The sequence below is a fragment of the Oncorhynchus masou genome, chromosome 17 (assembly GCF_036934945.1).
Source record: "Oncorhynchus masou masou isolate Uvic2021 chromosome 17, UVic_Omas_1.1, whole genome shotgun sequence".
NCBI classification, from domain to species: Eukaryota; Metazoa; Chordata; class Actinopteri; order Salmoniformes; family Salmonidae; genus Oncorhynchus; species Oncorhynchus masou.
This window is the reverse complement of record NC_088228.1, coordinates 5,478,616-5,500,648: the sequence shown is the minus strand read 5'-3', so window position 1 is coordinate 5,500,648 and position 22,033 is coordinate 5,478,616. Positions and strand designations below refer to the sequence as shown.

The 22,033-nt window shown below is 44.6% G+C and overlaps 1 protein-coding gene across 2 annotated transcripts in view; it reads right to left on the bottom strand.

Annotated features, from left to right (window-relative positions):
• LOC135558342 (netrin-G1-like) overlaps positions 1-21,212 on the bottom strand; it is a 198,265-nt gene extending 177,053 nt beyond the window's left edge. The window contains exon 1 of one of the 2 annotated variants that reach the window (XM_064992081.1): positions 21,075-21,212. The gene's annotated coding sequence lies outside the window, so the exon portion shown is untranslated. Of the gene's footprint in view, positions 1-20,011; positions 20,127-21,074 lie in introns of those variants that run through there. The other variant, XM_064992082.1, reaches the window with a different exon arrangement.
• Positions 21,213-22,033: the final 821 nt, after the last annotated feature.

Below are 22,033 nucleotides of genomic sequence, written 5' to 3'. Positions count from 1 at the left end.
CTCTCCGGTAGGAAGGGAACTGACTTCATAGAGTCTCCTCTCAGCCCAACAGATGTCTCTCTCCGGTAGGAAGGGAGCTGACTTCATAGAGTCTCCTCTCAGCCCAACAGAAGTCTCTCTCCGGTAGGAAGGGAGCTGACTTCATAGAGTCTCCTCTCAGCCCAACAGAAGTCTCCCTCCGGTAGGAAGGGAGCTGACTTCATAGAGTCTCCTCTCAGCCCAACAGAAGTCTCCCTCCAGTAGGAAGGGAGCTGACTTCATAGAGTCTCCTCTCAGCCCAACAGAGTCTCTCTCTGGTAGGAAGGGAGCTGACTTCATAGAGTCTCCTCTCAGCCCAACAGAAGTCTCCTCCGGTAGGAAGGGAGCTGACTTCATAGAGTCTCCTCTCAGCCCAACAGAAGTCTCTCCGGTAGGAAGGGAGCTGACTTCATAGAGTCTCCTCTCAGCCCAACAGAAGTCTCCCTCCGGTAGGAAGGAGCTGACTTCATAGAGTCTCCTCTCAGCCCAACAGAAGTCTCCTCCGGTAGGAAGGGAGCTGACTTCATAGAGTCTCCTCTCAGCCCAACAGAAGTCTCCCTCCAGTAGGAAGGGAGCTGACTTCATAGAGTCTCCTCTCAGCCCAACAAAAGTCTCTCTCTGGTAGGAAGGAGCTGACTTCATAGAGTCTCCTCTCAGCCCAACAGAAGTCTCTCTCCGGTAGGAAGGAGCTGACTTCATAGAGTCTCCTCTCAGCCCAACAGAAGTCTCCTCCGGTAGGAAGGGAGCTGACTTCATAGAGTCTCCTCTCAGCCCAACAGAAGTCTCTCTCTGGTAGGAAGGGAGCTGACTTCATAGAGTCTCCTCTCAGCCCAACAGAAGTCTCCTCCGGTAGGAAGGGAGCTGACTTCATAGAGTCTCCTCTCAGCCCAACAGAAGTCTCTCTCTGGTAGGAAGGGAGCTGACTTCATAGAGTCTCCTCTCAGCCCAACAGAAGTCTCTCTGGTAGGAAGGGAGCTGACTTCATAGAGTCTCCTCTCAGCCCAACAGAAGTCTCTCTCTGGTAGGAAGGGAGCTGACTTCATAGAGTCTCCTCTCAGCCCAACAGAAGTCTCCCTCCGGTAGGAAGGAGCTGACTTCATAGAGTCTCCTCTCAGCCCAACAGAAGTCTCCTCCGGTAGGAAGGGAGCTGACTTCATAGAGTCTCCTCTCAGCCCAACAGAAGTCTCTCTCCGGTAGGAAGGGAGCTGACTTCATAGAGTCTCCTCTCAGCCCAACAGAAGTCTCTCTCTGGTAGGAAGGGAGCTGACTTCATAGAGTCTCCTCTCAGCCCAACAGAAGTCTCCCTCCGGTAGGAAGGGAGCTGACTTCATAGAGTCTCCTCTCAGCCCAACAGAAGTCTCCCTCCGGTAGGAAGGGAGCTGACTTCATAGAGTCTCCTCTCAGCCTAACAGAAGATAATCTCCTTTTCTTTCACATGCACCTTCAGCCATAACAAGCCTATATGCAGCTTAAATCATATTGATAAATATTCTGACATGCAAGTCATTAAGTGCTCAAATGCGTATAGATTCTGGGATCAATTACTCCACGAAACATTACAGTGAACTTACATCTGCCTGCATGTTTTAATTCAGCCTGAGATGGGACGGGGGGCTGTCATAAAGCCCCAGAAGTCTTTGTGGGTGGGGGAAAACTGACTTCTGATTGGCTGGGCCTGGCTGCCAAGGCCCAATCATTAGGGTCTAATAGGTTTATTTCAATTGACTGATTTCCTTATACGAAATGTAACTCAATAAAGTCTTTGAAATTGCTGCAATGTTGCGTTTATATTTTAGTTCCAGCACCTAACTCAGGTTACTGGGCAGACTGAGCTGGCAAATGCGTGTTGTCTGGCTGATGAATGCCACCATAAGACTGTAAATTGCCCCCCAGCTTTACTTGGCCAACACCCAAACCTCTCCTATGAGCCAGAGCCAGTCAGAGTGTGATCTATTGGCAGGTCTCCTCTCAGAACAACACAGAAGTGGCCCCATTGCCTGTCTCCCTCGCCCAACTCTCTCTGCTGCTGTTTCTCTCTCCTTCAGCCCCTCTCTCTATTTCTCTGCCTCCCTCTCCCTCTCTATTTCTCTGCCTCCCTCTCCCTCTCTATTTCTCTGCCTCCCTCTCCCTCTCTATTTCTCTGCCTCCCTCTCTCTATTTCTCTGCCTCCCTCTCTATTTCTCTGCCAGCCCCTCTCTATTTCTCTGCCTCCCTCTCTATTTCTCTGCCTCCCTCTCTATTTCTCTGCCTCCCTCTCTATTTCTCTGCCTCCTCTCTATTTCTCTGCCTCCCTCTCTATTTCTCTGCCTCCCTCTCTATTTCTCTGCCTCCTCTCTATTTCTCTGCCTCCCAATCTATTTCTCTGCCTCCCTCTCTATTTCTCTGCCTCCCTCTCTATTTCTCTGCCTCCCTCTCTATTTCTCTGCCTCCCTCTCTATTTCTCTGCCTCCCTCCGTCTCTCCTCTCCATTTCTCTGCCTCCCTCCCTGTCTCTCTCCTCTCTTTCTCCATTTTTCTGCTCTGGGCCCTCTATATATCTCTCGGCCTCTGCCCTCTCTCTATTTCTCTGCCTCCCCTCTCTACTTCTCTGCCTCCCAAACCTCTCCTCTACTTCTCTGCCTCCTCTCTATTTCTCTGCCCTCTATTCTCTGCCTCCTCTCTCTACTTCTCTGACTCCCTCTCTATTTCTCTGCCTCCCTCTATTTCTCTGCCTCCCTCCTATTTCTCTGCCTCTCTCTCTATTTCTCTGCCTCCCTCGCTGTCTCTCTCCCCTCTCCATTTCTCTGCCTCCCTCTCTATTTCTCTGCCCTCCCTCTCTCTATTTCTCTGCCTCCCTCTCTACTTCTCTGCCTCCCTCTCTACTTCTCTGCCTCTCTACTTCTCTCTCCCTCTCTCTATTTCTCTGCCTCTCTCTACTTCTCTGCCTCTCTCTCTCTATTTCTCTGCCTCTCTCTACTTCTCTGCCCTCCTCTGTCTCTATTTCTCTGCCTCCCTCTCTATTTCTCTGCCTCCCTCTCTATTTCTCTGCCTCCCTCTCTATTTCTCTGCCTCCCTCTCTATTTCTCTGCCTCCCTCTCTATTTCTCTGCCTCCCTCTCTATTTCTCTGCCTCCTCTGCCTCCCTCTCTATTTCTCTGCCTCCCCCTCTCATTTCTCTGCCTCCCTCTATTTCTCTGCCTCCTTCTCTATTTCTCTGCCTCTCCTCTGCCTCTCCATTTCTCTGCCTCCCTCTCTATATTCTCTGCCTCTCCCTCTCTCTATTTCTCTGCCTCCCTCTCTCTACTTCTCATTTCTCTGCCTCCCTCTCTCTACTTCTCTGCCTCCCTCTCTCTACTTCTCTGCCTCTCTCTACTTCTCTGCCTCCCTCTCTCTACTTCTCTGCCTCCCTCTCTACTCTCTCTGCCTCCCTCTCTACTTCTCTGCCTCCCTCTCTCTACTTCTCTGCCTCCCCTCTCTACTTCTCTGCCTCCCTCTCTCTACTTCTCTGTCTCTCTCTCTCTACTTCTCTGCCTCTCTCTCTCTACTTCTCTGCCTCTCTCTCTCTACTTCTCTGCCTCCTCTCTCTACTTCTTCTCTGCTCTCCTCTCTCTCTACTTCTCTGCCTCCCTCTCTCTACTTCTCTGCCTCCCTCTCTACTTCTCTGCCTCTCCTCTCTACTTCTCTGCCTCTCTCTACTTTCTGCCTCCCTCTCTCTACTTCTCTGCCTCTCTACTTCTCTCTCTGCCTCTACTTCTCTGCCTCTCTCTACTTCTCTGCCTCCCTCTCTCTACTTCTCTGCCTCTCTACTTCTCTGCCTCCCTCTCTCTACTTCTCTGCCTCCCTCTCTCTACTTCTCTGCCTCCCTCTCTCTACTTCTCTGCCTCCCTCTCTCTACTTCTCTGCCTCCCTCTCTCTACTTCTCTGCCTCTCCCTCTCTACTTCTCTGCCTCTCTCTCTACTTCTCTGCCTCTCTCTCTCTCTACTTCTCTGCCTCCCTCTCTACTTCTCTGCCTCCTCCTCTCTACTTCTCTGTCTCCATTCTCTCTGCCTCCCTCTGCCTCTCTCCCTCTCTCCATTTCTCTGCCTCCCTCTCTCTCTCTGCCTCCCTCTCTCTACTTCTCTGCCTCCCTCTCTCTACTTCTCTGCCTCTCTACTTCTCTGCCTCTCTCTCTCTACTTCTCTGCCTCTCTCTCTCTCTACTTCTCTGCCTCTCTCTCTCTCTACTTCTCTGCCTCTCTCTCTCTACTCCTCTGCCTCTCGCTCTCTACTCCTCTGCCTCTCGCTCTCTACTCCTCTGCCTCTCGCTCTCTACTTCTCTGCCTCTCGCTCTCTACTTCTCTGCCTCTCGCTCTCTACTTCTCTGCCTCTCGCTCTCTACTTCTCTGCCTCTCGCTCTCTACTTCTCTGCCTCTCTCTACTTCTCTGCCCTCTCTCTCTCTACTTCTCTGCCTCTCACTCTACTTCTCTGCCTCTCGCACTCTACTTCTCTGCCTCTCTCTCTCTCTACTTCTCTGCCTCTCTCTCTCTACTTCTCTGCCTCTCTCTCTACTTCTCTGCCCTCGCTCTCTACTTCTCTGCCTCTCGCTCTACTTCTCTGCCTCCTCTCTCTCTACTTCTCTGCCTCTCTCTCTCTACTTCTCTGCCTCTCGCTCTCTACTTCTCTGCCTCTCGCTCTCTACTTCTCTGCCTCTCGCTCTCTACTTCTCTGCCTCTCGCTCTCTACTTCTCTGCCTCTCTCTCTCTACTTCTCTGCCTCTCTCTCTCTCTACTTCTCTGCCTCTCAATTCAATTCAAGGGGCTTTATTGGCATGGGAAACATGTGTTAACATTGCCAAAGCAAGTAAGGTATATAATATATAAAGTGAAATAAACAATAAAAATTAACAGTAGACATCACACATACAGAAGTTTCAAAACAATAAAGACATTACAAATGTCATATTATATATATATATATATATATATATATACAGTGTTTTTACAATGTGCAAATGGTAAAGGACACAAGATAAAATAAATAAGCATAGATATGTGTTGTATTTACAATGGTGCGTGTTCTTCACTGGTTGCCCTTTTCTCGTGGCAACAGGTCACAAATCTTGCTGCTCTGATGGCACACTGTGGAATTTCACCCAGTAGATATGGGAGTTTTTCAAAATTGGATTTCTTTTCGAATTCTTTGTGGATCTGTGTAATCTGGGGGAAATATGTCTCTCTAATATGGTCATACATTGGGCAGGAGGTTAGGAAGTGCAGCTCAGTTTCCACCTCATTTTGTGGGCAGTGAGCACATAGCCTGTCTTCTCTTGAGAGCCATGTCTGCCTACGTCGGCCTTTCTCAATAGCAAGGCTATGCTCGCTGAGTCTGTACATAGTCAAAGCTTTCCTTAATTTTGGGTCAGTCACAGTGGTCAGGTATTCTGCCGCTGTGTACTCTCTGTGTAGGGCCAAATAGCATTCTAGTTTGCTCTGTTTTTTTGTTAATTCTTTCCAGTGTGTCAAGTAAATATCTTTTTGTTTTCTCATGATTTGGTTGGGTCTAATTGTGCTGCTGTCATGGGGCTCTGTAGGGTGTGTTTGTGAACAGAGCCCCAGGACCAGCTTGCTTAGGGGACTCTTCTCCAGGTTCATCTCTCTGTAGGTGATGGCTTTGTTGTGGAAGGTTTGGGAATCGCTTCCTTTTAGGTGGTTATAGAATTTAACTGCTCTTTTCTGGATTTTGATAATTAGTGGGTATCGGCCTAATTCTGCTCTGCATGCATTATTTGGTGTTCTACGTTGTACACTGAGGATATTTTTGCAGAATTCTGCGTGCAGAGTCTCAATTTGGTGTTTGTCCCATTTTGTGAAGTCTTGGTTGGTGAGCGGACCCCAGACCTCACAACCATAAAGGGCAATGGGCTCTATGACTGATTCAAGTATTTTTAGCCAAATCCTAATTGGTATGTTGAAATTTATGTTCCTTTTGATGGCATAGAATGCCCTTCTTGCCTTGTCTCTCAGATCGTTCACAGCTTTGTGGAAGTTACCTGTGGCGCTGATGTTTAGGCCAAGGTATGTATAGTTTTTTGTGTGCTCTAGGGCAACAGTGTCTAGATGGAATTTGTATTTGTGGTCCTGGTGACTGGACCTTTTGGAACACCATTATTTTGGTCTTACTGAGATTTACTGTCAGGGCCCAGGTCTGACAGAATCTGTGCATAAGATCTAGGTGCTGCTGTAGGCCCTCCTTGGTTGGTGACAGAAGCACCAGATCATCAGCAAACAGCAGACATTTGACTTCAGATTCTAGTAGGGTGAGGCCGGGTGCTGCAGACTTTTCTAGTGCCCGCGCCAGTTCGTTGATATATATGTTGAAGAGGGTGGGGCTTAAGCTGCATCCCTGTCTAACCCCACGACCCTGTGTGAAGAAATGTGTGTGTTTTTTGCCAATTTTAACCGCACACTTGTTGTTTGTGTACATGGATTTTATGATGTCGTATGTTTTACCCCCAACACCACTTTCCAACAGTTTGTATAGCAGACCCTCATGCCAAATTGAGTCAAAGGCTTTTTTGAAATCAACAAAGCATGAGAAGACTTTGCCTTTGTTTTGGTTTGTTTGGTTGTCAATTAGGGTGTGCAGGGTGAATACATGGTCTGTTGTACGGTAATTTGGTAAAAAGCCAATTTGACATTTGCTCAGTACATTGTTTTCATTGAGGAAGTGTACGAGTCTGCTGTTAATGATAATGCAGAGGATTTTCCCAAGGTTACTGTTGACGCATATTCCACGGTAGTTATTGGGGTCAAATTTGTCTCCATTTTTGTGGATTGGGGTGATCAGTCCTTGGTTCCAAATATTGGGGAAGATGCCAGAGCTAAGGATGATGTTAAAGAGTTTTAGTATAGCCAATTGGAATTTGTTGTCTGTATATTTGATCATTTCATTGAGGATACCATCAACACCACAGGCCTTTTTGGGTTGGAGGGTTTTTATTTTGTCCTGTAACTCATTCAATGTTATTGGAGAATCCAGTGGGTTCTGGTAGTCTTTAATAGTTGATTCTAAGATCTGTATTTGATCATGTATATGTTTTTGCTCTTTATTCTTTGTTTTATTCTGCCTCTCTCGCTCTCTACTTCTCTGCCTCTCTCGCTCTCTACTTCTCTGCCTCTCGCGCTCTCTACTTCTCTGCCTCTCGCTCTCTACTTCTCTGCCTCTCGCGCTCTCTACTTCTCTGCCTCTCTCTCTCTACTTCTCTGCCTCTCGCTCTCTACTTCTCTGCCTCTCGCTCTCTACTTCTCTGCCTCTCGCTCTCTACTTCTCTGCCTCTCGCTCTCTACTTCTCTGCCTCTCGCTCTCTACTTCTCTGCCTCTCGCTCTCTACTTCTCTGCCTCTCGCTCTCTACTTCTCTGCCTCTCGCTCTCTACTTCTCTGCCTCTCGCTCTCTACCTCTCTCTCTCTACTTCTCTGCCTCCCTCTCTCTCTACTTCTCTGCCTCCCTCTATATATATATATACACTTCTCTGCCTCTCGCTCTCTACTCCCTCTATATATCTCTCTGATTCCCTCTCTCTACTTCTCTGCCTCCCTCTCTCTACTTCTCTGCCTCTCTACTTCTCTGCCTCTCTCTCTCTACTTCTCTGCCTCTCGCTCTCTACTTCTCTGCCTCTCTTGCTCTCTACTCCTCTGCCTCTCTCTCTCTCTACTTCTCTGCCTCTCTACTTCTCTGCCCCTCTCTCTCTCTACTTCTCTGCCCCTCTCGCTCTCTACTTCTCTGCCTCTCTCGCTCTCTACTTCTCTGCCTCTCTCGCTCTCTACTTCTCTGCCTCTCTCGCTCTCTACTTCTCTGCCTCTCTCGCTCTCTACTTCTCTGCCTCGCTCTCTACTTCTCTGCCTCTCGCTCTCTACTTCTCTGCCTCTCGCTCTCTACTTCTCTGCCTCTCGCTCTCTACTTCTCTGCCTCTCTCTCTCTACTTCTCTGCCTCTCTCTCTCTCTACTTCTCTGCCTCTCTCTCTCTCTACTTCTCTGCCTCTCTCTCTCTACTTCTCTGCCTCTCTCTCTCTCTACTTCTCTGCCTCTCTCGCTCTACTTCTCTGCCTCTCTCGCTCTACTTCTCTGCCTCTCTCGCTCTCTACTTCTCTGCCTCTCGCTCTCTACTTCTCTGCCTCTCGCTCTCTACTTCTCTGCCTCTCGCTCTCTACTTCTCTGCCTCTCTCTCTCTCTACTTCTCTGCCTCTCTCGCTCTCTCTACTTCTCTGCCTCTCTCTCTCTCTACTTCTCTGCCTCTCTCTCTCTCTACTTCTCTGCCTCTCGCTCGCTCTACTTCTCTGCCTCTCGCTCTACTTCTCTGCCTCTCGCTCTCTCTACTCCTCTGCCTCTCGCTCTCTCTACTCCTCTGCCTCTCGCTCTCTCTACTCCTCTGCCTCTCGCTCTCTCTACTTCTCTGCCTCTCGCTCTCTCTACTTCTCTGCCTCTCGCTCTCTCTACTTCTCTGCCTCTCTCTCTCTCTACTTCTCTGCCTCTCTCTCTCTCTCTACTTCTCTGCCTCTCTCTCTCTATTTCTCTGCCTCCCGTCTCTCTCTCTCTCTCCATTTCTCTGCCTCCCTCGCTGTCTCTCTCCCCCTCTCCATTTCTCTGCCTCCCTCTATATATCTCTCTGCCTCCCTCTCTACTTCTCTGCCTCTCTACTTCTCTGCCTCTCGCTCTCTACTTCTCTGCCTCTCTCTCTCTCTACCTCTCTCTCTCTCTACTTCTCTGCCTCACTCTCTCTCTACTTCTCTGCCTCTCTCTCTACTTCTCTGCCTCTCTCTCTCTCTACTTCTCTGCCTCTCACTCTCTCTACTTCTCTGCCTCTCGCTCTCTCTACTTCTCTGCCTCTCTCTCTCTCTACTTATCTGCCTCTCGCTCTCTACTTCTCTGCCTCTCGCTCTCTACTTCTCTGCCTCTCGCTCTCTCTACTTCTCTGCCTCTCTCTCTCTCTACTTATCTGCCTCTCTCTCTCTCTACTTCTCTGCCTCTCTCTCTCTATTTCTCTGCCTCCCTCCGTCTCTCTCTCTCTCACCATTTCTCTGCCTCCCTCGCTGTCTCTCTCCCTCTCTCCATTTCTCTGCCTCTCTCGCTCTCTACTTCTCTGCCTCTCTCGCTCTCTACTTCTCTGCCTCTCTCGCTCTCTACTTCTCTGCCTCTCTCGCTCTCTACTTCTCTGCCTCTCTCGCTCTCTACTCCTCTGCCTCTCTCGCTCTCTACTCCTCTGCCTCTCTCGCTCTCTACTCCTCTGCCTCTCGCTCTCTACTCCTCTGCCTCTCGCTCTCTACTCCTCTGCCTCTCTCTCTCTACTCCTCTGCCTCTCGCTCTCTACTCCTCTGCCTCTCGCTCTCTACTCCTCTGCCTCTCGCTCTCTACTCCTCTGCCTCTCGCTCTCTACTCCTCTGCCTCTCGCTCTCTACTCCTCTGCCTCTCTCTCTCTCTCCTCTGCCTCTCGCTCTCTACTCCTCTGCCTCCGCTCTCTACTCCTCTGCCCTCGCTCTCTACTCCTCTGCCCTCGCTCTCTACTCCTCTGCCTCCCTCTCTCTACTCCTCTGCCTCTCGCTCTCTACTCCTCTGCCTCTCGCTCTCTACTTCTCTGCCTCTCGCTCTCTACTCCTCTGCCTCTCCTCTCTACTCCTCTGCCTCTCGCTCTCTACTCCTCTGCCTCGCTCTCTACTCCTCTGCCTCTCGCTCTCTACTTCTCTGCCCTCCCGCTCTCTACTCCTCTGCCCTCGCTCTCTACTCCTCTGCCTCCCTCTCTCTACTCCTCTGCCTCTCGCTCTCTACTTCTCTGCCTCCCTCGCTCTCTACTCCTCTGCCTCTCGCTCTCTACTCCTCTGCCTCTCGCTCTCTACTCTGCCTCTGCCTCTCGCTTCTCTACTCCTCTGCCTCTCGCTCTCCTCTACTCCTCTGCCTCTCGCTCTCTACTCCTCTGCCTCTCTCTCTCTACTCCTCTGCCTCTCGCTCTCTACTCCTCTGCCTCTCGCTCTCTACTCCTCTGCCTCTCGCTCTGCCTCTACTCCCTCTGCCTCCTCGCTCTCTACTCCTCTGCCTCTCGCTCTCTACTTCTCTGCCTCTCGCTCTCTACTCCTCTGCCTCTCGCTCTCTACTCCTCTGCCTCCCTCTCTCTCTACTCCTCTGCCTCCCTCTCTCTCTACTTCTCTGCCTCCCTCTCTCTACTCCTCTGCCTCTCTCTCTCTCTACTTCTCTGCCTCTCTCTCTACTCCTCTGCCTCCCTCTCTCTCTACTCCTCTGCCTCCCTCTCTCTCTACTTCTCTGCCTCCCTCTCTCTACTCCCTCTGCCTCCCTCTCTCTCTTCTTCTCTGCCTCCCTCTCTCTACTCCTCTGCCTCCCTCTCTCTACTTCTCTGCCTCCCTCTCTCTACTTCTCTGCCTCCCTCTCTCTCTCTACTCCTCTGCCTCCCTCTCTCTCTACTTCTCTGCCTCCCTCTCTCTCTCTACTTCTCTGCCTCCCTCTCTCTCTCTACTTCTCTGCCCCTCTCTCTCTCTCTCTACTTCTCTGCCTCTCACTCTACTTCTCTGCCTCTCACTCTACTTCTCTGCCTCTCACTCTACTTCTCTGCCTCTCACTCTACTTCTCTGCCTCTCACTCTACTTCTCTGCCTCTCACTCTACTTCTCTGCCTCTCACTCTACTTCTCTGCCTCTCACTCTACTTCTCTGCCTCTCACTCTTCTTCTCTGCCTCTCACTCTACTTCTCTGCCTCTCACTCTACTTCTCTGCCTCTCACTCTACTTCTCTGCCTCTCACTCTACTTCTCTGCCTCTCACTCTACTTCTCTGCCTCTCGCTCTCTCTACTTCTCTGCCTCTCACTCTACTTCTCTGCCTCTCACTCTACTTCTCTGCCTCTCACTCTACTTCTCTGCCTCTCACTCTACTTCTCTGCCTCTCACTCTACTTCTCTCCCTCTCTCTCTATTTCTCTGCCTGGCTCCCTCTCGCTGTTTCTCTATTTCTCTGCCTCCTTCTCTCTCTCTATTTTTCTCTGCCTTTCTCTAACTCTCTGTCTCTGTGCACCTCTTACTCTCTGTCCCTCTCTTCTGCCTACCTAGTATCACAGTGGTGGGGTGGTTTTCAGTTTTCCAAATGATTCATAGTTATTCGCTCATGAAAAAAGTTTATCTGTGGTGATGATGCCTGCTGTAGACTCAGACAGCCAACACCATGTATGTATGAGAGCTTCCTGTGCATTATTGAAAACTATTTTCCTGAAGGGCTAACATACTGCACACTGGAACACACACACACACACACACACACACACTGGCCATTAATGTCCAACAGGCTACTTTCACCTATATTTCAAATGATTAAGTAGTGATGGGAAACCGAGGCTCTCTGAAGGCTGAGGTGCTTTTGACCAAATTGTGTCGGGAAAAAAACAGTTAATTACTCTGAGCTTCATTATCTGTTCACGATGCACAGTAGTGACATCTGCTGGTCAGCAATACACAGCAGCAATACACAGCAGTGTGTAATTATCTGATACGGGTATTTTTTCTCAGTTGTTTTAATTTTAAGACCTTGGAGCAGCGGTCAGTTGTTGACTGATTATAATATTACTATTATATATATATTAATTATATTATAGTAGCCTATAATTATATAATATATTATAGTAGCCTATAATCATATATTAGCCTATAATTATATATTATTGGGGCGGCAGGGTAGCCTGGCGGTTAGAGCGTTGGACTAGTAACCAGAAGGTTGTGAGTTCAAACCCCCGAGCCGACAAGGTACAAATCTGTCGTTCTGCCCCTGAACAGGCAGTTAACCCACTGTTCCCAGGCATTGAAAATAAGAATTATTTCTTAACTGACTTGCCTGGTTAAATAAAGGTCAAAACAAAACAAAATATCCTATAATTATATATTATAGTAGCCTATAATGTTATTGTAGCCTATAATTATATATTATATTATAGTAGCCTATAATTATATAATATATTATAGTAGCCAATAATTATATTATAGTACCCTATAATTATATTATCCTATAATTATATATTATATTATAGTAGCCTATAATTATATTATAGTACCCTATAATTATATATTATATTATAGTAGCCTATAATTATATAATATATTATAGTAGCCAATAATTATATTATAGTACCCTATAATTATATTATCCTATAATTATATATTATATTATAGTAGCCTATAATTATATATTATATTATCCTATAATTATATATTATATTATAGTACCCTATAATTATATATTATATTATAGTAGCCTATAATTATATAATATATTATAGTAGCCAATAATTATATTATAGTACCCTATAATTATATTATCCTATAATTATATATTATATTATAGTAGCCTATAATTATATATTATATTATCCTATAATTATATATTATATTATAGTAGCCTATAATTATATAATATATTATAGTAGCCAATAATTATATTATCCTATAATTATATTATCCTATAATTATATTATAGTAGCCTATAATTATATATTATAGTAGCCTATAATTATATATTATAGTAGCCTATAATTATATATTATAGTAGCCTATAATTATATATTATAGTAGCCTATAATTATTATAGTAAATATAGTATCATGTATTATATATTATATTATAGTAGCCTATAATTATTTATTATAGTAAATATAGTATCATGTATTATATATTATATTATAGTAGCCTATAATCATATATTTATTATAACAGCCTATAATGATATATTATATTATAGTAGCCTATAATCAATTGAAATATCAGGTTTGCATCTTACATCATGCGTCTCTTTTTCGCCGTCAAGTTGACTATTTTAAAAAAACTGAATCTATGTCATTATTTACGATGCTAAAGACAGAAACTTACTATACTAAATTAAATAAATTTTTTGAACAACAGTGCAGAAAGAACAATTTTATAAATATTGGAATTCAACCTCATACCCTAACGTCCCCGAATGTTCCCTACCCGCTAACGTCCCCGAATGTTCCCTACCCGCTAACGTCCCCGAATGTTCCCTACCCGCTAACGTCCCCGAATGTTCCCTACCCGCTAACGTCCCCGAATGTTCCCTACCCGCTAACGTCCCCGAATGTTCCCTACCCGCTAACGTCCCCGAATGTTCCCTACCCGCTAACGTCCCCGAATGTTCCCTACCCGCTAAGCTAACGTCCCCGAATGTTCCCTACCCGCTAAGCTAACGTCCCTGAATGTTCCCTACCCGCTAAGCTAACGTCCCTGAATGTTCCCTACCCGCTAACGTCCCCGAATGTTCCCTACCCGCTAAGCTAACGTTGAGCGGCAGGGTAGCCTAGTGGTTAGAGCATTGGACTAGTAACCGGAATGTTCCCTACCCGCTAAGCTAACGTTGAGCGGCAGGGTAGCCTAGTGGTTAGAGCGTTGGACTAGTAACCGGAATGTTCCCTACCCGCTAAGCTAACGTTGAGGTGAAACTTATCGTTCAAAAATCCTAACTATATTTGCATGTACGATGTCCAGCAGAGGTCGATGTCTGAAAACAGCTTGAAAATCCAGGAAAAAAGCACCGGAACCACGGCATATATCACAGACGGTTTGAAAAAGCCTGTGATCAGACAAAACTTCGGACGTCAGTGATGACGTACTTGTGATAAAGTGATGCACGCATCGACACACTGCTTTTTTGATTTCGAAACATGACTCGGAGCTCCAGTATCAAACATAACATCACTATTAAATCAGAACTCAGGCATTATCACTCCTCTAAGAGGACAGGCATTCAGCACCTCAGACATCCAGCCCTGTCTATTACCTATACAACCCCTGTCCAGCCAGTATGAGCCATAACCACTGGCAGTAGTGTATGTTCACCCCCCCCCCCCAAAAAAAACAACATTAAATCATGTATCTTTAATCTCTCCGTGTTTAATAATTGTCCTTCAATTTGCAAGAGGCTGACCATCTCACTGAAGAAAACATCCGAAAGAGCGACACAGTGCCCCTCTGTCTATGTACAGCGCTTTGGGAAAGGATTCTGACCCCTCCCTTTTTTACACAGTTTGTGACGTTACAGCATAATTCTAAAATGGATAAAATCCTTTTTTCTCAGATCAACCTACACAAAATACCCCATAATGACATCACAATACACCATAATGACATCACAATACACCATAATGACGTCACAATACACCATAATGACATCACAATACACCATAATGACATCACAATACACCAGAATGACAACATTTGTGACCAACCAGCTCGAGTCGGTCTTATGTAGCCAAATTTGAAACATTGTTTTTTTACGTTGGATAAAAGTAGAGGATCAGAGCTAGAAAATGGTTTATCATACACTACAGTTGAGGAACAATGGGAAAGTAATTACACTTTGAAAGTTGATAAATGAGTAATCTCACTTTTGAGAAAACAGCCTATGAATGTTTTGGTACCTACTGGAGAGCTCTTTGTCTACACCCATTCAGCATCGCTCACACCCTTTGAAGCTTAAGCCCCACCCATCTCTTTAAGGGTTGGTCCGGGTGTTCTGTCCTCACAACCATATCGCTCCCGGTAATGGGATCTCAGCAATAACAAGTTAATAACAAAAGGTTCAAATGGCGTAGTGATGCGGGACAAACAGTTGAAGTAGGATGTTTACATACACCTTAGCCAAATACCTTTAAACTCAGTTTTTCACAATTACTGACATTTAATCCTAGTAAAAATGATCTGTCTTAGGTCAGTTAGGATCACCACTTTATTTTAAGAATGTGAAATGTCAGAATAATAGCAGAGAGAATGATTTATTTCAGCTTTTATTAATTTCTTCACATTCCCACTGGGTCAGAAGTTGACATACACTCAATTAGCATTTGGTAGCATTGCCTTTAAATTGTTTCACTTGGGTCAAATGTTTAGGGTAGCCTCCCACAAGCTTCCCACAATAAGTTGGGTGAATTTTTGGCCCATTCCTACTGACAAAGCTGGTGTAACTGAGTCAGATTTGTAGGCCTCCTTGCTCACACACGCTTTTTCAGTTCTGCACACAAATTTTATATAGGATTGAGGTCAGGGCTTTGTGATGGCCACTCCAACACCTTGACTGTTGACCTTAAGCCATTTTGCCACATCTGTGGAAGTATGATTGGGGTCATTGTCCATTTGGAAGACCGATTTGCGACCAAGCTTTAACTTCCTGACTGATGTGTTGAGATGTTGCTTCAATATATCCACATCATTTTCCTCCCTCATGATGCCATCTATTTTGTGAGGTGCACCAGTCCCTCCTGCAGCAAAGTACCCCCACAACATGATGCTGCCACCCCCGTGCTTCACGGTTGGGATGGTGTTCTTCGGCTTGCAAGCCTCCCCTTTTATCCTCCAAACATAACAATAGGCATTATGGCCAAACAGTTATATTTTTGTTTCATCAGACCAGAGGACATTTCACCAAAAAGTACGATCTTTGTCTTCATGTGCAGTTGCAAACCGTAATCTGGCTTTTTTAGTGGCTTTATCCATGGTGAACGGCCTTTCAGGCTATGTCGATATAGGCCTCAATTTACTGTGGATATAGATACTTTTGTACCTGTTTCCTCCAGCATCTTCACAAGGTCCTTTGCTGTTGTTCTGGGATTGATTTGCACTTCTCACACCAAAGTACGTTCATCTCTAGGAGACAGAACTCGTCTCCTTCCTGAGCGTCTTGACGGCAGCATGGTCCAATGTTGTTTATACTTGCGTACTATTATTTGTACAGATGAACTTGGTACCTTCAGGCATTTCAAAATTGCTCCCTAGGATGAACCAGACTTGTGGAGGTCCACCATTTTTTTCTGAGATCTTAGCTGATTTCTTTTGATTTTCCCATGATGTCAAGCAAAGAGGCTGAAGGTAGAACTTGAAATACATCAACAGTTACACCTCCAATTTACTCAAATTATGTCAATTAGCCTATCAGAAGCTTCTAAAGCTAAATTTTCAGCTTGGAAAATATTCTGGAATTTTCCAAGCTGTTTAAAGGCACAGTCAACTTAGTGTATGTAAACTTCTGACCCACTGGAATTGTGATAAAGTGAAATAATCTGTCTGTAAGCAATTGTTGGAGAAATTACATCTGCACAAAATAGATGTCCTCACCAAACTTGACAAAACTATAGTTTGTTAACTAGAAGTTTATGGAGTGGTTAAAAAACAAGTTTTAATGACTCCAACCTAAGTGCATGTAAACTTACTACTTCAACTGTACGTTTCCTGAAACAATTCAAGTTTATAAAAAATAAAAACATAACTACCGTATTTACATTAGTATTCAGACTCAAAATTGAGCTCAGGTGCATCCTGCTTCCATTGACCATCCTTGAGATTTTTCTACAACTTGATTGGAGTCCACCTGTGGTATATTCAATTGATTGGACATGATTTGGAAAGGCATAAAACTGTCTATATGAAAGGTCCCACAGTTGACAGTGCATGTCAGAGCAAAAACCAAGCCACGAGATCAAAGGAAATGCCCATAGAACTCAGAGACAGGATTGTGTCAAGATCTGGGGAAGGGTACCAAAACATTTCTGCAGCGTTGAAGGTCCCCAGGAACACAGTGGACTCCATCATTCTTAAATGGAAGAAGTTTGGAACCACCAAGACTCTTTCTAGAGCTGGCCGCCTGGCCAAACTAAAAGATCGGGGGAGAAGGGCCTTAGTCAGGGAGGTGGCCAAAGACCCGATAGTCTCTCTGACAGAGCTCCAAAATTCCTCTGTGGAGATGGGAGAACCTTCCAGAAGGACAAACTACTCTGCAGCACTCCACCAATAAGGCCTTTATGGTAGAGTGGCCAGACAGAAGTCACTCCTCTGTAAAAGGCACATGACAGCTTGCTTGGAGTTTGCCAAAGGCACCAAATGGACTCTCAGACCATGAGAATCAAGATTATCTGGTCTGATGAAACCAAGATTGAACTCTTTGGCCTAAATGCAAAGCGTCATGTCTGGGGGAAACCTGGCACCATCACTTCTGTGAATCATGGTGGTGGCAGCATCATGCTGTGGGGATGTTTTTCAGCGACAGGGACTGGAAGTCTAGTCAGGATCGAGGGAAAGATTAACAGAGCAAAGTACAGAGAGATCCTTGATGAAAACCTTCTCCAGAGCTCTCAGGTCCTCAGACTGGTGTGAAGGTTTACCTTCCAACAGGACAACGATCCTAAGCACACAGCCAAGACATCGCAGTAGTGGCTTCAGTCTCTGAATATCCTTGAGTGGCCCAGCCAGAGCCCGGACTTGAACCCGATGGAACATCTCTGGAGAGACCTGAAGAAATCTGTGTAGCGACGCTCCCCATCCAACCTGACAGAGCTTGAGAGGATCTGCAGAGAAGAACGGAAGAAACTCCCCAAATACAGGTGTACCAAGCTTGTAGGGTTATACCCAAGAAGACTCAAGGCTGTAATCGCAGTCAAAGGTGCTTCGACAAGGTACTGTGTAAAGGGTCTGAATACTTACAGTACCAGTCAAAAGTTTGGACACACCTACTCATTCAAGGGTTTCTTTCTTTCTACTATTTTCTACATTGTAGAATAATAGTGAAGACATCAAAACTATGAAATAACACATATGGAATAATTTAGTAACCAAAAAAGTGTTAAACAAATCAAAATCTATTTTATATTTGAGATTCTTCAAAGTAGCCACCCAAAACTTTATATATAAATATATAAAACTATGAAATGTTGCGTGTCTAAAACCTAAACCTAAGAGTTTAAAACTTAAACATTAGGTATTTAGATTAGCCAATTAGTGTTCTCATTTTAAACACAGGCGTTTCAGAATGCAAGATTAAACGTGATAGTCACTTTCCAACCAGATTTTAAACACTGATGTTTCCTTTCCCATCGTCCTGCTTAGAGTGCTTTTAGTTGTTAGAAATGGATGTGACCTCCCTTGTTATTCAGATCAGTGTTAAGAATGTTTGTCACCTTACCTAGAGTCTCAGCCCAACTGAACATTTTGATTAAAGAAACCTTTTCAACAGCGTGTTGTTGTTTTTCAACTGTGTTGAGTTCATTTTCCTTTTTCTCTCTCAGAGTGAAAAAGCAATTGGAGGGGTCTCATTATCATATTTCCCAGCATGCTTTGCTGTAGGTAGATTTTGTTGGACTTATTGTACCTGTTACTGAGATTGTTGTTTCAGTTTATATGGTTTAGGTAGTCTTGTCATTAAATCCTTCACCATAGCAGTTATTCTGAGTGCAGGTTTTGGGTGATAAAATATAAAAAACAAAATGGATATTCTCTGTCTGGCAGGATCCCTAGAGATGGGCAAATGAAGCCTTTCCAGCCGATTGTTAATTTTAAGTTTAGGTTCATTATTTGAGACTGTTTGAAACAGTGTACACAATTGTGGCAGCTGCTGGTCAAAAAATAATTTATAGCAGCCAAATTATTATAGTCCCACACGCCGTAGCGCGTTTTTGTCCGAGACTAATACCAAAACCAATCAGGTGGTTTTTCAACAAAAAACAAAAGTTTTGGAAGTCATTGATCATTGCTAAAGTTATACGGGCACACTGCTTTAAAGTAAACTGCTTAGCAATTACGATGCACCATATTGGAGCTGTCATTTGTGACCGAGACTTGTAAACGTTGTACTTTAAATAAAAAAATCTATGTACATTTCTTGATTGCTAGACATAGAAATAATATTATTTCTTGATACATTTAAAATGAGGTGTAGTGGCGGCTGCAACTTTTCCTCTGCTCTGTTGTCCGTTACATTACGTCTCGTTATGGAGAAGAAACTAGCATCCGTTTGGCCGGAGCAACACAATTAGTTCTCCAGTTTCAGGTTTCAGTTAGTTGAGCAGAGGCTGTGTATGTTTTGGTTCTATAAATGAGATCAATCATCAGTTTTAAACACGTATTTTTCCCTCTCTATGCTCATGATCTATTTCCCGTTGCACATATGACAGACAGTTGGTGATCGGAGCACGTCTCTGGAGCCGCTGAGCCGGAGGAGAGTATTAGTCCTGCTGTAGGACTCACTGCGCAAGCAGGTCAAACAAATGACTAAAAAGGAACGAGTCACTCAGACAAAAAACAACAACGAATCACGAGTCTCGAGTCGGTAAAAAGAGTCATTAAAAAAAGAAGAAAAAAGTAGTTCACAAACTGCACATTAGAAGTGTACTGTGACTTGCAGATCTGATGTGGTCTATGAGACATGATTTTCAGCCCACAATGTCAAATATAACTACGCCATAACTAAAGTAAATGAAACTAAAGTAAATGAAACTAAAGTAAAAGGCATGAAATGTATAACATGCGAACATAAAGGGACTAGGAAGGCTTCAGGAGTAAAAGTTACTGAACGCAACAACCATGTCTTTGTCGCTACCAAACAGTCATTGGTGGGCATCGCTCACATTCACTCAAAAGGCATGCAGGGAAATATGCAAATATAGCTTTACACACTAGAGTGTTTAGTGTTAAAACCTAAAGGCATTGTGCTGAATAACCTGTTCATGTGTTTAAAAAGTGTTACAGCGAATAAACACTTTCTGGTGTTTACAATCTAAACACTGCGATGTAAAATTCTAAATTCCTTTGATACGTTTAAAAAAGTGTTACCAAAAAAGGGTGTTTAGTTATGTGTTTACAGACACTTGATTTAACAGTGTAAGTGCCCTAGAATGGAGCTGTAGGCTAACTGTTTTTAAACGTTCAACAAGTTCATTATGCAACCTAGTGTTTACCTTAGTTGATTAGAGTTGGTGTGCTGCAAGAGGTCATGATGTAGATTGTGGTACACGACCAGATTGGTCACATCTAAATCTATAGCCGTATCACTACAATAACCAACCGAGACATGCGTAAAGCGTGCGTTTAGAGAGCAACAGACAGAGAAAACACCTCTCTTGCGCTAAAAACCATAGAAGAGTAAAATAGCTAAAATAACCCGATAAATCCTCCGATTTTGGTATCAGCTTCAAGATCTAAGATCTCTTTCCTCTCACCTTATGCAACCTCTTTTTGGAGATCCCTCTCTTTCACTGAGCGCGAGGTTTTCAGGGAAATCCCGGGAGCACAAACGGCTTCTCTCCAAGTCTCTCTATTTCCGCTCAGACGAGTCTCCGGAGACAGGAATAACCCGGAGACACGGGAAACCTCCACGCTTATCCTTAATCATATGTTTATTTTATGCAGCCGAGACGTCCACGCGGTTCATATGTTGAGTCAGTCGACCATGCAGGCGTTCCTCAGGTCTCGGGATCTTTCTTGATAACCTCCTAAACCACCTATCTCCGCTCTTTCTGCTCTCTGCGGGGCTTTAGGGACAGAGCCACAGAGCTCGAGACAGAGGGTATATTCGGAATGGGTAATTACGGGCTTCCCACTGTCTCTACCACTTGTCACTCCCCAATAAGAGTCTAGAATGGAGATAAGCAATCTTTTTTTTCCAAACGTGAGCTAATAGGAACGGCGATAACTATTCTAGTTCAACACTTGTCTCTCCCTTTCAGCTGGGTTCTAGAGATAACATTTTGCCAAATTGGAGAGATGCAATCAGCCGAGACATATGGATTTAGGATAGTATTTGCCCTCCTTATGTGAACAATAATATGCATGGAGTAGCCTTGTCGAGGCTGAATTAGGGGATGAGGGTGTGGATATCCGCGCATTCGCATTCATGTCATATTCTGTCAATCTATAACAATGTGGAAAGGTCTATTTCACATGTGGTTTCCACTGAAGGTTCATGGGAATAGTTATATCTATATTTCAGAATAAAACCTTATAGTAATTTCTTACTATCGTCTGACAACAATTTTTTGAGTAGTTATATTTAACTAACACTTGCTAATCTGTCATTTATACCAAAGTTCGATCATATGAAAGATAAAGCAACACATGCATAAACAACTCTTCGTCGACATATCAAGAGTAATAACGAATGACGTTGCTCAATGGACATTCTCTACTAATCATTTCACTCCATGTGTGAGACGCAGGAAGTGAAAACGCCTGTTATACATTGTTCCAATATTCTAGGAGCCAATAAAGAAGACAAGTACTTACCTTTCCTCTTTCCAAGTTCACCAGTCATTGAAATACATTTAAACGGGGACTCCTTCAAATCGACCGTGCATAACGTGGTGACTTTTAAACGCTTTTGCGGGGCAGAGTAGAAGGATGCGTCGGAGCGGTAGTGGCTGCTGTACGTGGCTCCCGCGGTGAGGAGTCATTGATGTCATACTTGCCCCTGCAGGGTGCCGAACAGTGGGGCAAACAAGTGTCGTGACGGGTCGGTTTGAGCAAGACGCTTAATGTTGGTGTATTGCCATGTCCGGGACCGGGAGATAGCACCGTAACCACACCCAATCGGAAGGTCAGCATCATAAACCAGTTGTGTCCATAGATTACTAATACACTGTTGGAACACTAAACTCACATAGTGGATATACTAATTTACGTGGTGGTTATTGTGGTTATCAATTGTGATCCAAGTCAAATGATCCATATTGTGAAATCGGGTTTTGGGGATAATGAAATCACATGTTATGGGCGTGAGAGAAATACTTCTTTGAGCGTAAGGGACAGAGGATGGGCGCTAGGTAGGCCTACTCGATTTAAAGATGCCTTAAATGTGTTGACATGAGATTGGTTAAAGTAATAGTTGGCTGCAAGGAATTGGGTTTATTAATAACAAGTGTTTTCATTATTTGAACATTTTACTGAAGATACGACACCAGGGTCAAGTATCAGAATAGCAAGTTGTATGGAGATACCATGGGAGGGAAATGCATGTTCCGTTAGCCACAACCCCCGAATGTTTGTTCCTATTTTCTAAACGTTATGCTGCATGTGTTATGCAAAAAAAAACGCTGTCACTGATAATTCACGTCTACTCAATACAACACATATTTAATTGAACTTTACACTGTTCACTGTATAATAGAATATAGTGTGTAGAATGTCTGATTTGCGTCATGAAACTGGTCTGCATGTCCTTGTGGCAGTAAGGGGAAACCACTGCA